Source organism: Macaca fascicularis, chromosome 17 (assembly GCF_037993035.2).
Source record: "Macaca fascicularis isolate 582-1 chromosome 17, T2T-MFA8v1.1".
Lineage (NCBI taxonomy): Eukaryota > Metazoa > Chordata > Mammalia > Primates > Cercopithecidae > Macaca > Macaca fascicularis.
The window spans coordinates 97,462,889-97,477,826 of record NC_088391.1 but is presented as its reverse complement, the minus strand read 5'-3'; the positions used below and the strand labels follow the sequence as shown (position 1 = coordinate 97,477,826).

Below are 14,938 nucleotides of genomic sequence, written 5' to 3'. Positions count from 1 at the left end.
AAACTTTGGTTTTCCATTTAAATGGATCTGTGTTTATCAAACGTTTTTCTATTGCAATAACGCTGTCTCAGTAAACTGGCTTTTCCGGACAGCGGGCAAGATGAACCCATTGGGTGATAACCATCTTGTTCCTCCAAGGCTGAGGTTATGCTTTAACCTGGGGCAGGAGGGGCATGAATGATCTTTGCTCCCCTAGCCCTCTCCTTCTAAGCTGATCATCCTCTTTTTACCCATGGATTCCTTCTAGTTTTGTTTGCAGATCCTCGGGGACCTTAATTAAACTGGCACTAAGTTGCTAAGTGTGGACACCACCTTCCCCTGTGAGGTGTTTTTTTTTTTTTTTTTTTTTGATGGATTCAGCTCTAGGTCTAGGACCACCCAAGGTCAGAGCCCCCAGTAACCTGTAACACAGTGGATGTACAATAAGTACACAGGACATCCCTGTTATTTTCTCTTGCCATTCAAATTTTCTGTTTCTGCAGTGGAATTCACCATCTTCTAGAAGATTTAAACAACAGATATTTTTAAAAAAAGATTAGTAACTTAATGCATCTCATATTTTATCGGAATTAGTAAACAAACGGTGACAATCACAGCTGTGATGCACAGCAGGATCCCCAGGCGAATCTCAAAACACTTGATGTTTCCCAGCGGACTCCTGCCTGTTCTTCTTAAAGGTACAAAGTCACAGACTTTAAAAGAGGCCTACTTGTAGTCTACCATTTGTGTGTGTGTGTGTTGGGTTCGGGGCGGGGGGTTGTAGAGTGAGTGTCTAGAACCCAAACTTCTTATTTTCATCAATCCATGTTTCTTTTCAAACATTTCAAAATAGTGAGACAGACGCCCATTTTGCTTTCAAATACCTTTTATACAAAATATTGTCTATTCTAAGCTTGGATATATCATTTGTTTGTGCTCCTTTTAGACAATTAGGATAATTGCTTGAAGATTTAGGAATTGATATAGCAGGCAATTGCATTATTTTATATGTTCAGCCATATCTCTTTCTAAAATAGTCACACTGCGTCTGAGATCTATTGGGAGTGCATGCCCCTTCTTTCTGTATCACATGGTGGCTCTCCAAACTAATAAAATGACCTGCTCTTAGTGACAAAGGACCCGATGACTTTTTCAGAAGAGAGTGGACTCTAGATATGCTGTTCCTGCCCAATGATTCTGACCTGGCATCATCCTGTCATGATGATAAATTGTATGTACAATTTATAGTTGGAGCAGATGGGAGAGTGTAGGTTATTAAAATCTAAAGCTGTCTCCTGAACAAAAAGAGAATTGTTTATCTTTCAATGAAACATAGATTTCTTACAGAGGAAATTGTGACTATTCCAGTTTTCATAAATAAAGCAATTATGCAAGTTAGAGACACCTAGGCTAAAATAGAATAAAGATTGTTTCTAAATGATGTAATTTACTAAGTTCATTGAATGCCTGTTAGCATCCAGTAATACAAAAATTTGCCAGAAAATATGCTGTAATAATAATCAATATTTCTCTTTCCATTAAATACCTAATTTCTGGGCAAGAGCCTTATGTCATGTTACTTAAGCTCAAGCATATAGAGAGGCTGTTTTTAGATGTGCTGTACAATGTCAAGAAGGAGATGGAATACATTTTGGCTTGAAAAAAACTAATTATAATCAGAAATTTACTAATTTTCAAAGGTATTCAAAAACTCAGATTTTAAAAGGTAAGCCCATAGATGAGGGAAAAAGAATGTAAAAGCTCAAATAAACTCCCATGTCAATTGGCCTTCGGGTTTTATTTCAGCTACAGCTTAACCCAAATCAAGGGCTTTCAGATCCAAATGTATTGACTTATTCACTTACTCTTAATTCAATGACTAGTGATTGAGATCTAGGCATATTATGGAAACTTCTGGAAAACTATCACTAACCATGTTATTGATCTCAAAAGTCACCTCAGTTACAGAATTCCCTCCAGGGAATTAGGTGTACTTTTGGTGAAGCTGAATGGCATTATTCACCTCCATTGAGCAGATGGCCTGAGGAAGGCATCCATTAAAAATGTACATCTACGTATTACCCTACTCTGTGTTGAACATTTTTCACTCATTGTCACTTTACCTCCATAATTCTGAGAAGTAGCAGGTGTCACTGCCACACTTCACAATGCATCAACTTGCAACTTAAGCAAAGAATACTTTCCCAATGTCATAGTAATATCAGGAGGCAGGACTGGGACTTCAACTCAAGCTTGGCTGGCCCCAAGTCCCCTTCTCATCTCTTCGCACCACTGTCTTCAAGGGAAAAGGATGAAGCTCTCCACCTAGGCCATAACACAACCCAAACCTCTGAATTTTTACAGAAGAATGTACGCAGAAAGATTACAGAAGAATGTTCCACTTAATGTTGGTGTACGGTTTCCTTTAATGACTGAGCAGTGGATGCATTTGGTTTTTAGAAAATTTAACTGCAAATTCCTGTGGGCCAGCTCTTGCCAGAACTTACCATCCAATACTTGAAGGGACAATCTAAGGCGCATTTGACTCACACATTCTTCTAGATTTTCCAAGCCTTATTACTTAATAATCATATCATCCCAAAACCAAGCAATTAGATTACATTATTTTCACTTTTTTTCATAAAATTTATCACACAGGTTGAAATTTAATGTAGTGTCCTGGGATCTGAGGGGATGGTATGAAAGACATTCATTAGAATAATTTTCACTCACTTAACAAATTTTTAGTAAGTGCTTCCCTATGCCAGCCCTGCCCCTGAAATATAAAGTTGAGCAAAAGCAGATTTGGTTTCTACTCTTATAACACTTACATTCCCTTAGTTCAAAACACAGATAATAATCACACACACATTACTATTATAATAACTACTTAGATGGAGGGAAACATGATGTTCTGATGATGACTAATAATAGCCTTTGATTTAAGTAGGAAATTCTGCAAAACCATGGTTGAAATGACCCAGCAGAATATATTTTTGTTACGATCCATGTATGACGCATACTTTGTAGAATTAAGTCAATTAAAAATAGGTTTCACTACTTTGCTTTGTCCTTTTTTCTTTTCATCTGACACCAAGGACCAAATCTAATCTAATCCAATCTAATCCTTTTTTTAAAAAAACATATTTCCAGAGGCTTAAAGTTAAATTTGTGCCTGAGCATTATTAAGATACAACTCACTCTTTCTTCATTATTTTAATGTAACTGTGGTCTCTTTGTATTTTAATTACTTCACTTTAGGTATGCTTTAACATTTAATATGCCTCAAACTTTTTGGGAAAATTGACAAGTATAAGTAAAAAATAAATAATTAGTAAATTATTTGTTTTTAATTGTCAGTTGATTTTTTATTTATTTATTTATTTTTTTACTGTAACCCTGGTTACCCTCAATTAAAAGCTGCAAATTCCTTTAGGTTTTTGAAAAGATTTCAAAAAAGCATGAATGAGTGACTTCTTAGTAAACTCCAGGGCTGCAGACATCTTGAAATTACCAAGTCTAAAGGGCTTAAATATTCTTCATGAGGAGAAAAAAAAGCAAAACTTTACAATAACCTACCTTTCACTTTTCAACTCTTATTCTTTATACTACAAGGGATAGAACTTGGAATAAAAAAGCCTATCCTTTTCATTACGTTCCACTTTACACTAGAACAGTGCAATCTCATCAGAGTAAATGACTTAGTTCTACCCTGTACACCCAGACTTAGGTAGGAGAGGAGGGAAACCAAGTTCCCAGAAGCCCAGGGCGCCTCTACTGGTGGATGAGGAGGGCACTGAGAAAGCGGCATCAACATCAACATCTTCCAAACAGAGACCACCAGATGGACAGCAAACACCAAGAGGCACACGCACACACCTTCAGTCACTCATCCTTAGAAAAGTGTCCTCTTAGGGGATGCTTAAGACATATTCTTTCAGAGTTACATTAATCACACTTGGGGGAAGTATGAGATTTGGTGTCTGCCTGTTCACTAGCTACTTTTACCAGGGAAATATTTTATTTACCATATTAATTACCTTTTTGATTTTTCCCCTCACCAGTGTATTTTTAATTTTTTTACACCTTGGCCTTAAATAATCTGATATCCTTATGCAGTGACCTTTTGCTGACTTTATAGAATATGATGATTAAAGAAAAATTTCTTTTCCTTACATGACAAAAATACTTAAAAAACATTTGCTGTGCTTGGGAGAGACTCTATTTCAAAATTCAACATTCAAATAGATCCCACTTTTCAATTTTTGCTTTTGTTGCAATTGATTTTGGCGATTTAATGCATGCTGGGCTTCATACCTAGGTAATGGGTTGATATGTGTAGCAAAACACCAGGGCACACGTTTACCTATGTAACAAACCTGTACATCCTGCTCATATACCCTAGAACTAAAAACAAGAAGTAAAAAAAAAAATTCAAATACACAAAACTACAAGGGATTTTTTTCAATCTTTCTCGAAATTAAAGGTGTGCTTATAAAAGTTCAAGGTCCCTTGAATAAGGCCAGGAATGTTTTGACAGCTGCAAACTGTCTAATTCCTACATTCTCCTACCTTGTTAAAATTATGTTTTGGTCACTGAGTTGGACCACTGAGAATGTGCTCCCATTAATCTAGGGGAGCATGGATGATGCTCTATCAATGAATAATTCAGACACAGATATGGCTTGAATGTTTACACGGAACTGTAATGGAAACATTTTATTTAAGTAAACTACTTCCATTACAACCAGATTTTATTGTGTCACAAAACAGATGATTATCCCTCTAATTTCATTTCTGTGTTGGATGTATGTGGAGGCTATTTTGAAAAACGAACTGGTCATACGGTGATCCAGTTACAATAATGTGAACTTGGTCACACTGATAACTTACTCAAGTAGTCTTTTTTGTATAATTATTTATGTTGTACATACATTTTTCTTGGTTGTGAAAGCTTGAAAACTGCAAAGTGAAATTCTTATTGTTCATTTATCTGTTAAACATTAGAATAAGGAATTAAGACTAAAGTATATTCAGATTGGGAGCAATTAATAAGTAGCAATGCTTTCACTATTCCAATTTTAGTACAACTTTTCTAAACAAAATTAAACAAACAAAGAAACCAATTTACACCAACTCTAGCTTGGGAGCTTAGTTTCAGCAGTCCTGGGAAGCCTTCCACTTTTCTAATATTCATTGGCCACAGCTACTTACAGGTAGGTTATTATATCAGTGAATTCACTAGAGAAGCGAGACATAGTCCCTTATATATTATCTAACTTTACTTCCTTTCTTTCAGGTTATGTGAGTTCCCCCCCACACTCAGTGAAAAAAATCGTCACTTTTGCTTCCAAATGTAGCCATACTTTATAATCAGTTATATAATTTAACAGATACAAAGAAGTAGTCATGTGATTGTCAGGGGTTAAAATTTCCATTCCACCCCCAAACAGCAGGACACCAATAATTAATGAAACTGGTCCTCCATGTCTGTGTTCATGGTGACTTGAAATCAGCTGAAAGGTTTCAGAGGCCCGTGGACCAAGCCCCAGGACCAGTGCTTGGGATAATGTTAGTAAAAATACTCCCAGGTGAACATTTCTTCAGGTTTTAACTTCTCTGTAAGAAAGTACATGGTGCCTGAAAGTTTTCTACTTGTGAGTTTCTATCTGCTGCATTTGAGTTGCTTGTTGTGTTCCAGGAAAGTCAAGCTAATCTGATGAACAATTTTCTTTCTCAACTCTTCAGTCTTCATTAATATGATTCTAGCATCATACGCATTGCTAGGTGACATTAGAGAAATGAAATAAGAATTCTAGGCAAAGCTTGTACTAGCAGAATCATGGAATTGCTTACCCATGGATCAACTTTTAAAAAATGGATCCTAGAGAAAATAAGTAGACAGAAGTAATAATGGTAGAAAAAGATGGAGAAAAGGTGCCTGTGAGAATAATGTGAGAAACTCACCTATGATAACTCAAAGTTTCCTTGTTTTTATCTTCAATATGAAGGTCTCATCAAGTCAATCTAAGAAAATGAAAATCATTTTAAATGAATGAAAGATAATACTTTTAGAAAAGAATAATATCAAAAGGTAAATGAGAAAAATAAAATCAAACAACCGTAAAGACAAAATAAAAGGAGTTATGATGAATAACAGATAGTTGAGAAAGCATCATGGTGACAAAATGGTGAGAGCAGAGGACTGCCCAGGAAACCGTCCTTCCACACACCCCCACTTTGCCAGGTGAGAGTTCCTCTTCTTCTCAGGGATAGCGACAGAGTTTCAAAGAGGCAGCAGTAGCAGTTCATTGGTGATCTGTTTTGGAATAATCCTTCCAATATGTCACTGTTCATGTCTACTTGTCAGATTGTCTCACTTTTAATACTTTCTAACCTTTTTTGTTTTAAATGCATACTTTGGCATCAAATTTTTAAAATTGTGACACCATAAGTAGGTTTTAACTATTAAACTTTTCCAAAATGAGATTTCCAAAGGGAGGCACTGATTACTCTGGTTTGGCAAATCCTCCTTTTAAAAAATATTTGTTTTCAAATAAGGTCTGACCTGATTGAAAAGTACCATTACCAGAACTGAAACAGTCATATTTCTGTAAAAACCCAAAGAGCAAATGAAGATATATTTGTGGGGAAGAAAGGCTTTTACTTAAGAATGTTTCCTAGTTTATTGTAAGTGGTTATAAATACTTGCTTAAAGTTCACTTAGAGCTACCTAAGAACAACTCTGAGCTTCGGTTAAGCACAGTGAGTGTTGTTCACTAATAACAGTAAAATAATTTGTATTCTGGTTGTGCCTAGTATTTGTTAGTTGTCAAAGTTAAACAAGAAGGCATCAGCCCTTGGCGACCATAGAATGTAAACAAATGGACTGAGAGAAATGCTCTATTCTTATTAAAAAACTGGAGAGATTGGAAATTCATACAAAGATCAGAGGCTCCTTTTTCTTTCTTTAGTGAGTTAATAAGCATTTATTAAACACAATGCTACAGAAAGCTACAAGTACATTGCATTCCGTGGGTTTAGGAAGTGGATGGTGGTCATGCCTTAGGAATGGATGTGAAGGTATGTAAACTTGTTTTCACAAGAAAATTAAAAAGAGGGACTAAAGAATAAACAGTATAACCAGTGTAAGACAAAACGTCATATTTTCTGATGTGAAGGCTCTATTTGAAGAAAGCAAACTGAAGATTGAGATAATTCTATAGATTTTTCATGCATGACAACTATGCCTTTGTGTGACATATTTTAGTCACTGGTTTGGGCTTGTGTGGGTAGTGCAATGCCAACATGCCTCTTAAGCTCTTAAGTTTTTACTTCCACAGGCCATCCTATTTCTTTAGCCACTCTTTTTTTCTTTTCTTTCTTTTTTTTGAGACAGAGTTTTGTTCTTGTCGCCCAGGCTGGGGTGCAATGGCACAATCTCGGCTCACTACAACCTCCGCCTCCCAGGTTCAAGTGATTCTCCTACCTCAGGCTCCCTAGTAGCTGAGATTACAGGTGCCCACCACCACGCTTGGCTAATTTTTGTATTTTTAGTAGAGTCAGGGTTTTGCCATGTTGGCCAGGCTGGACTTGAACTCCTGACCTCAGGTGATCCGCCCACCCCAGCCTTCCAAAGTGCTGGGATTACAGGCTTGAGCCACCACGCCTGACCTCTTTGGCCGCTTTTATGGTGCTTCTCTAAAATGGTATTTAAAAGAAGGAAAACAAATTGGCACATGCAGTTGTTGGTGAAGACATGTAATCATCTTAGAAATGTGAAGTTTTAATTCTGGCTGAAAAATCTGAAGATTCAGTGCTATAAGAAGTTGGGAATCACTGAGGCTTTTGAGAGTTGGGAGAAACAACATAGAGATAAACTCGTGACTTTATTTAAATAAAAAGTGCTACTGAGCAGAGCCTTGACCTTTGCAAAAGTCCTAGAGCGAGAGAATTGAGTCTAATAGAAATGGATGGCTTGGTTACATTAAGGAAAGGCTGACAGAAATGGCTTTAATTATTCTTCCTAGGTATTATTCTGCAGGCATTTTGCCAAGTATATTTTCAAAGAGAAAACGCAAACATAAAAATAAGATGCAAATGGCTCCCAAGTGTACTAGTATGTCTTAAAGAAATTTTATGGGGTTTTATTCTGCTTTTAAATTTGCTACTTGTCCTTAAAGCCATCATGTTTTTCAAAACTCTCTTAAGGTTGAACAGTTAAAATTCCCTCAGCTTTAAACCAGGCTGTCTGCATTTGGCTAAATAATTTTTCCCCTTGTTTTGTGATTTTTACCATCAACTTAAACTCTAAAGTTCAATGTCAAATGGAACAACTGGACTCTCATCATAGGATCTGTGAAAATTGAAGTGCAAACATGAGCTATAGATATGATTTCAAACTGGGTTATAAAGAAAAGATAGGGAATGTAACACACTTCAGTGTCAAGAGTATCTATTTAGGAAATGGAGCCGTTTTTATTTTTAAATCTTTTTTAAATGTCAAAAATGCTGTGGGTGTGTAGAGTGTGATTATTGACAGCTGTTTTTGTTTTTGACAATGTGTCAGCATTTGGTTCCTGTTTACCTAAATCAAAGAAGATAAGGTTTCTTGTGAAGGCTGCCATGGATGTTTACATAACATACCTCATGATTCTGGAAATGAGTACCGCTTCCTGCTCAAGACTGAAAAGAAGAAATGGGATATGTAGTGTTCATACACACTAAAATAACTGCCACAGGTATGACGGACAAGGCCTTAAGTTACACAGCAAATATCATTTCTACCTTCCCACCTGCCTTCAAGTAGTATCAAGTTATTTACTGTTTTGTTAACTTATCATGTGTTTTTGCCTCTTCCTCTTGTCTAGAATATCATTCTTTTTTTCTCTTTTCTCTCCAAATGACGAGCATCCATTCATCTTCAAAGTCCTGATTTCAATGCCACTTCTGAAAGATTTTCCCCAACTGTGCCAAGCAGAAAAAATGATCTCCTTCTCTGCATTTCTATAGCATTTTATAAACACTCACTTTTTCACAACATTATGTGTAGCAGAATTAAATGTTTATGTGTGAGATTCCTGTCCTAGCCCCTGCATTCTCCAAAGGTGCAGCCCTTGACTTCTTCCTCATTACCTCCCTGGAAACCAGTGGCACAGAAACGGACACACTGGGGTCATTCAACACTTTTTTGTTGGATGAATGGGTGAATAAATGAATGAGTCCATTAGTCAGAACCAATGCTATTTAGTTCACCTTGTATCAGAATTAAGTCACAACCCAAGGATCTTGGGGGATTCTTATGCAGGAGGCAAGATTTGATAATCCTCCTTTAAGAATAACCTGACCTAAAGAATTTCTAAAATCTTTTTCAACTCTGATATTCTATGCATTTATGAATTTTAGGGATCTAAGTGGTAAATCATCTCCATCATTCTTTTGTCCATGCATGATATAGGATATGTGAAGGATAATGGAGTCGTGGAATATCTGGACATATTTCTCTCTTTACTGCATTTTCCAAATGTAGCCTAGATGTTAGTGAAATAAACTGAGCTCTCTGTGCTGCAAAACTGTGTTGTACTGCCAGATGTCGAGTCCTTTCCTCTCTACTTCATACACCAGGCATCATAATGTAGCCATTCTTCTCTGCTTATCTCTCCCTCTCTGCCCCACACACTGAATGCTGGATGATTTGTAACAGCTTTTCGTAACCTCCGCTCTGGGAGATTCAACTTTATGTTGACTTTGGTTGTATCGTGAACTGCGTTCTTCAAGATCATCTGTAGTTTTCAAGTGAAGCACTTCATTGCTGTTTCCTTACTAAGCAGATTTTGACATTTGTACAGGAAAAGAGGATCGCTACCAAAATAGCATCTCTACGGAGAAAGGAAATTCACTTGGAGGTAAACATAGTAACTGTTTAAAGATAAGGAAGATGATCATCAACACATTCTTGAGAATAATAGAAATCTTAGCAGAGCACTGCCATTCCACCAGTTCCCCCAAATGGTATTTTCTCTTCAAGCAGTGGAGATTAGTATTGCTATGAAAGCGTATTTATCCAGAAATTTCTCTACAAGCAGTAGAAACTGTACTCTCATAGATGCAACCTGACTGGCCAGACAGAAAACATTTTCCTCTATTGTAAGAAAGTGTAGGCTCTCTGTGTAAGGATTATCTTTGCATTCAGTCTTTTACTTACTTAATAAACTTTTTCCGTGCTAGTCTCTCCATACAAAGTGTTGCAGCTTCTCAAGAATTCTTCTCAGGTCTGGAGTGAAGATCTTATAAAAAGCATATTGGGAATGCTCAGAACAGGACCGAGCATAAAAACAGTTTCTACATTTCCTACCACACATGGGCCATATCAGCTGTGGTAAGAGTAAGTGTTGGCGCTAGCATATGAGCCCTCTTTCTTAAAAAAAAAATAGTGAAGTCATCTTTTGTACATTGTGCCAACTACTAGGAAGTTTTCATTGGAAATATAACTTTAGTTTCTGCTTTCAAAGAACTGCAACATTAACAAATTGCAAGAGTAATATAAAAATATTTAAATAATGATCAAGATGAAAGCAAAGGGTAGATTAATTACCTATAGGGTAGGAGGAAACTGGTTCTTCACAAGACGTGCATAACTCAACATTCGTTAGTTTGAATTCTAACTGACATTCACTAGCAATTTATTTTTCTTAATCTCAGCTCTTTTTATCTTTAAAGTATTCAGAGTTGCTCTAAAGATAAGAACTAAAATACTTAGCAGCAAGTCATAACTACTTTTATAAGCAGAAAAGACTTCACGAATGAGATACCATTTGAGTTCATCCTTAAACGATGTTAGAAGCCAGATAAATATAAAGAAGTGGGGAATGTTTCCACGTGAATCACATCATGAAGACTCAGAGGCCACTCTGCTTACCTTGTTCAAAATGTAGTCTCAAAGTTGTACCTTAGCTGGGTTTAAAATCCTCAAAATTTATTTTCCCCCATATGAAGCATCACTTGAAATCTATCAACCAAGTACAATATAAGAAATTCCCTCTCTGCTTTCTTTGCTTTAGTGGACTAATTACTCTGGCTGAGTTCTAATCCCAGTTTAGTTGAAGCCTCTGTGGGGCTTCTCTCTGTAGTTCCTCACTCCAGATGCCATGAGGATTAACCAATCAATTTGAAACACCTTGTAAAAACACATGAGGCCTACTAATTCGTTTCTGGATTAGTTCCTGTTCAATCCACATTTTTACTGTGACAGGTTTTCACTGCCTATACGATGGTGGCATGCCTGACCCAGAACTCTCAGATGTGTTCACCTGCTTGTCTTGCCTCATTTTAATACTGCAAAAGCAGCAAAAAAACAAAAAAACAAAATAACCAGTACTTCCAAATTCTACTCAAGCAAGAGACTTCCTAGGGTAAGGTTGCTGTGAGGCTCTGTGTGGACCAATTTAATATTGCCTTGCTTCCAATTAGTCCCCCTTACGGAGATGTTGCCAAATTCTCTAAGCCATACAAAAAACACTAAAATTGCAGTGAGAATTAGACTTTGTTGGTTTACTAATCATCACGTCCAGAAAAGCCCAGGGGTTCTCTTTCTAATTTTTTTTTTCATGAGAAGAAAGTGTAAGCAATCATGCCTGTCTATCTTAGAGAACTCCCAGCTATGGCACCAGAGAAGGCCGAGCTCATTAGAGCTGCTGCCTGGCCCGAACCAGCTTCCCATGGACCACACTGTAAGAAATACCATCCCAGGGCTCTGCAATATGAGCTTTTCCCAACTGGGAATCAGCCGCACACACTTTTCCACAGATCCTTCAACTCAAAACAAGACTGAATGTGACACACGAGTACACGCAGCAGGCCAGGCAGGGGGAGGGGAGCTGCCAAAACGGATCCTTTTGTCAAATACGTTTTCCCTGCCCAAATGTGCGTACTTCCAGTTACCAAGTAACAAGATGCAATCACATTTGCATTTCTTTCCTAATGTTAGCTGCTAATAGGAATAAAGTTGGCCATCTTCTAGAAATACTTTTCTTGCAGAAAAACTTTTCTGCGGTAAAAGCTGAAAAAAAGCCCTGATTATTGTGTTTAAAAAAAAAGAAAGAAAATGAAGAATAGATTCGACCTTAAAGAAGCATTCCATATTTACTGAAGAAACTGCATTTCCAAGATGTAGCAGAGTAGGGATAATTTGTGCTATAACCTGCAAATGCAATCTATCACAGATAGTCAATCAACCTACTTTTTGTCACTGTCCCTTAGCTGTGCTATACAATATAGCTAAATAAGTCAATGCTGACAATACGTTAGGATTTTATTCTCTAAAAATACTTCTTTCAAGATCTATTTCCAATATACATAAACTTTAAATTAGCAAAACACATGAGAGTTACCATTCCCATGATAACACCCTATTTACTAATACTGACACACAATAATAACTATTCACAAAACTTTGTGCATGGACACCATAGACACAGCTTTTGAGATAAAGTTTTGAAATCAAAACACAGTCAACAAATTTCAAAGAGCCAGCCCTGGTTGAAGAACAAAAAAGGTGCCTCAGAGCTGCTGATGAGGAATTACACCTCAAAAATCCAGAAGAGATTCAAAGTGGTGACACTGACCGGGCTCTCTTTTTATTTTTATTATTTTTAGAGAACAGACTGTGCCCACAAAGTCGCTAGCTTGGAATCCAGCTCAGGCCGCACTGAGCCCGCACTCTCTCACGACTCAGAACTCCGCACCATGAAACAGGACTTATCTCACATCTCCACCACCTGCCTGGGTCAGAGCTCCCCTTTGAAGAGGTTTCAAAGGAAAACAAGATAAGAAACACCTTTTCAGGAAAAAAATCCTTCCGACAGAGCGCTGTGATGTGAGAGTGAAGTGCCAGGCCGCTGGTATCTTCCGGAAAGTGCTCTCTTGTCTTCCTAATAGATGAGATGAGTAAACCTGCCTTTCCTTACAGAGGACTCAGGGCTCCTGGGGAGGAGGTGACCCCTAGATTAGCAACTGAGGGTGTCTGTTCTGCCCTGGATGGGGATCATTGCATGGGTGGGCAGGCAGAGGGGTCCCCTGTTAACTCTTAGGCCCTTAGGTATCCAGGAAAGATGCTGAAAAGAAGTGAGGCAGTCCCTTAATCTATGATTCATAGCCAGTTAGTAATTTACAAACCAGAGAGGACCTGGCCCAAACAGTTGAAGCTAATAATTATTCTAGTTAATTAATATTTAATATAATCAGTGTTAGGAAATACAGGTCTCAACTGGCTTATGGGAAACATATTAATTTTCAATACAAATTCTGTTTCTGGGTCCCTCGCCTCCTGAATTAGATATTGGTCCTTAATCGTTGTTGTTTGAGTTTTGCTCTTCTTTGGATGCATTTTTAAAGGAAAAAGTTGGGTGGAATGAAAAGGACCCTGCCTGAAAGGGAAACCCCTCCCTTTCAAAGGGACTTTTGCAAATCCCTTTTCCTCTTGGTTCTGGAGGGCTGGAAGCACTCTACCTGTTCTAAAGGAACAGAGAAGGTCCAGTACCTTAGATCCTTCATCCCCCAGATCTCAGAGCCTGCTTCTTCCTAACCATCCTAGGTGTGGGAGAGATTTTTTTTTTTTTTTTTTTTTTTTTTTTTTTTTTATGAGACGGAGTCTTGCTCTGTCGCCCAGGCTGGAATGCAGGGGCCGGATCTCAGCTCACTGCAAGCTCCGCCTCCCGGGTTTACGCCATTCTCCTGCCTCAGCCTCCCGAGTAGCTGGGACTACAGGCGCCCGCCACCTTGCCCGGCTAGTTTTTGTATTTTTTAGTAGAGACGGGGTTTCACCGGGTTAGCCAGGATGGTCTCGATCTGCTGACCTCGTGATCTGCCCGTCTCGGCCTCCCAAAGTGCTGGGATTACAGGCTTGAGCCACCGCGCCCGGCCGGGAGAGATATTTTTGCTTCTGAGCCGCAATAACAACTTACATCAGTGCTATTAATTTGGCAACTAATCAAGGACTCCCTATGACATCTCTTTTACGGTCAGCCCTGGCTCACGCATTGGCTGATTTCTGGAAAGTGTGTTTGTAAAGAAACCAGGTAGATGGTACTCTGAACACATTTTTAAATAAAATTAGCATCAAAAATGTTGTTCTACTCCTGCAAATATCTATTTAGCACAAATTATGATTTAATTACAATCTGACACTGTCACCTATTATTGACCTGGCCACCTATTTTTATGTTGTTTCTGTATGAACATGTTCTCTGAGTTTCAATTTGGGATACTGGAAACACACTGTCCCCAACAGAAGCGAAAACTTCCTTCCCTAAGTGACTCCAAAAGCTTCTTCCAGGACCCCAGGATTTTGTCAAGGGGGTTGGGGGGGCCTCCATGGGGCACCTTCAGCTCTCCAAGAATTTCTGGGATAGATAATTGTTTCTACAGTAAGATGAAGGGTTTATGCACATTGGAAATCTTCTAGATGTTCCTAAATCAGGGACTGTCTCAACATACTTTTAAAATGTCACTAAGCATTTAGTGTTATTTTCGTTAAGATTTTTATGTATTTAGGTCTTACCTCTGCCACTAAACTGTAAGCTTCTTGAAGGCAGAATCAATATCTCCATCATCTTTTCATTACTCCCAGTAACCAGGTACATTATTGGCCTCAATGGATCTGGATTGATTCGATTTTCATTTGAATCTCATTGTTGTCTTGGAAGTGGTGATTTGACCTATTACATTTTAACAAGCAATTAAATAACAAATCTGTATATTAAGCAGTCCCTTTCCCCTCTGTTTCTTTTGCATACTGACAAAACAGCCTGTCATTGTGGTGCAAAACCACCCACAGAATCAGAGCACAGGTCAGGGCAGCCTCTGTGTGCCCTCTGCCCTGACACTGGCTGATGTGGTTTGGCTGTATTCCCGCCCAAATCTCATCTTGAATTGTGCTCCCATAATTCCCATGTGTTGTGGG

The 14,938-nt window shown here is 38.1% G+C and overlaps 1 long non-coding RNA gene across 11 annotated transcripts in view; it reads right to left on the bottom strand.

Moving 5' to 3' along the window:
• LOC102118671 (uncharacterized) overlaps positions 1-14,938 on the bottom strand; it is a 135,803-nt gene that overhangs the window by 86,666 nt on the left and 34,199 nt on the right. For 7 of the 11 annotated variants that reach the window (XR_012426502.1, XR_012426496.1, XR_012426503.1 and 4 more), the window contains exon 2: positions 5,947-6,006. The exons of 1 other annotated variant lie outside the window; for it this stretch is intronic. This is a non-coding gene — a long non-coding RNA (uncharacterized lncRNA). Of the gene's footprint in view, positions 1-5,946; positions 6,007-10,183; positions 10,268-14,536; positions 14,694-14,938 lie in introns of those variants that run through there. 3 more of the 11 variants (XR_010582666.2, XR_012426498.1, XR_012426497.1) reach the window with 3 other exon arrangements.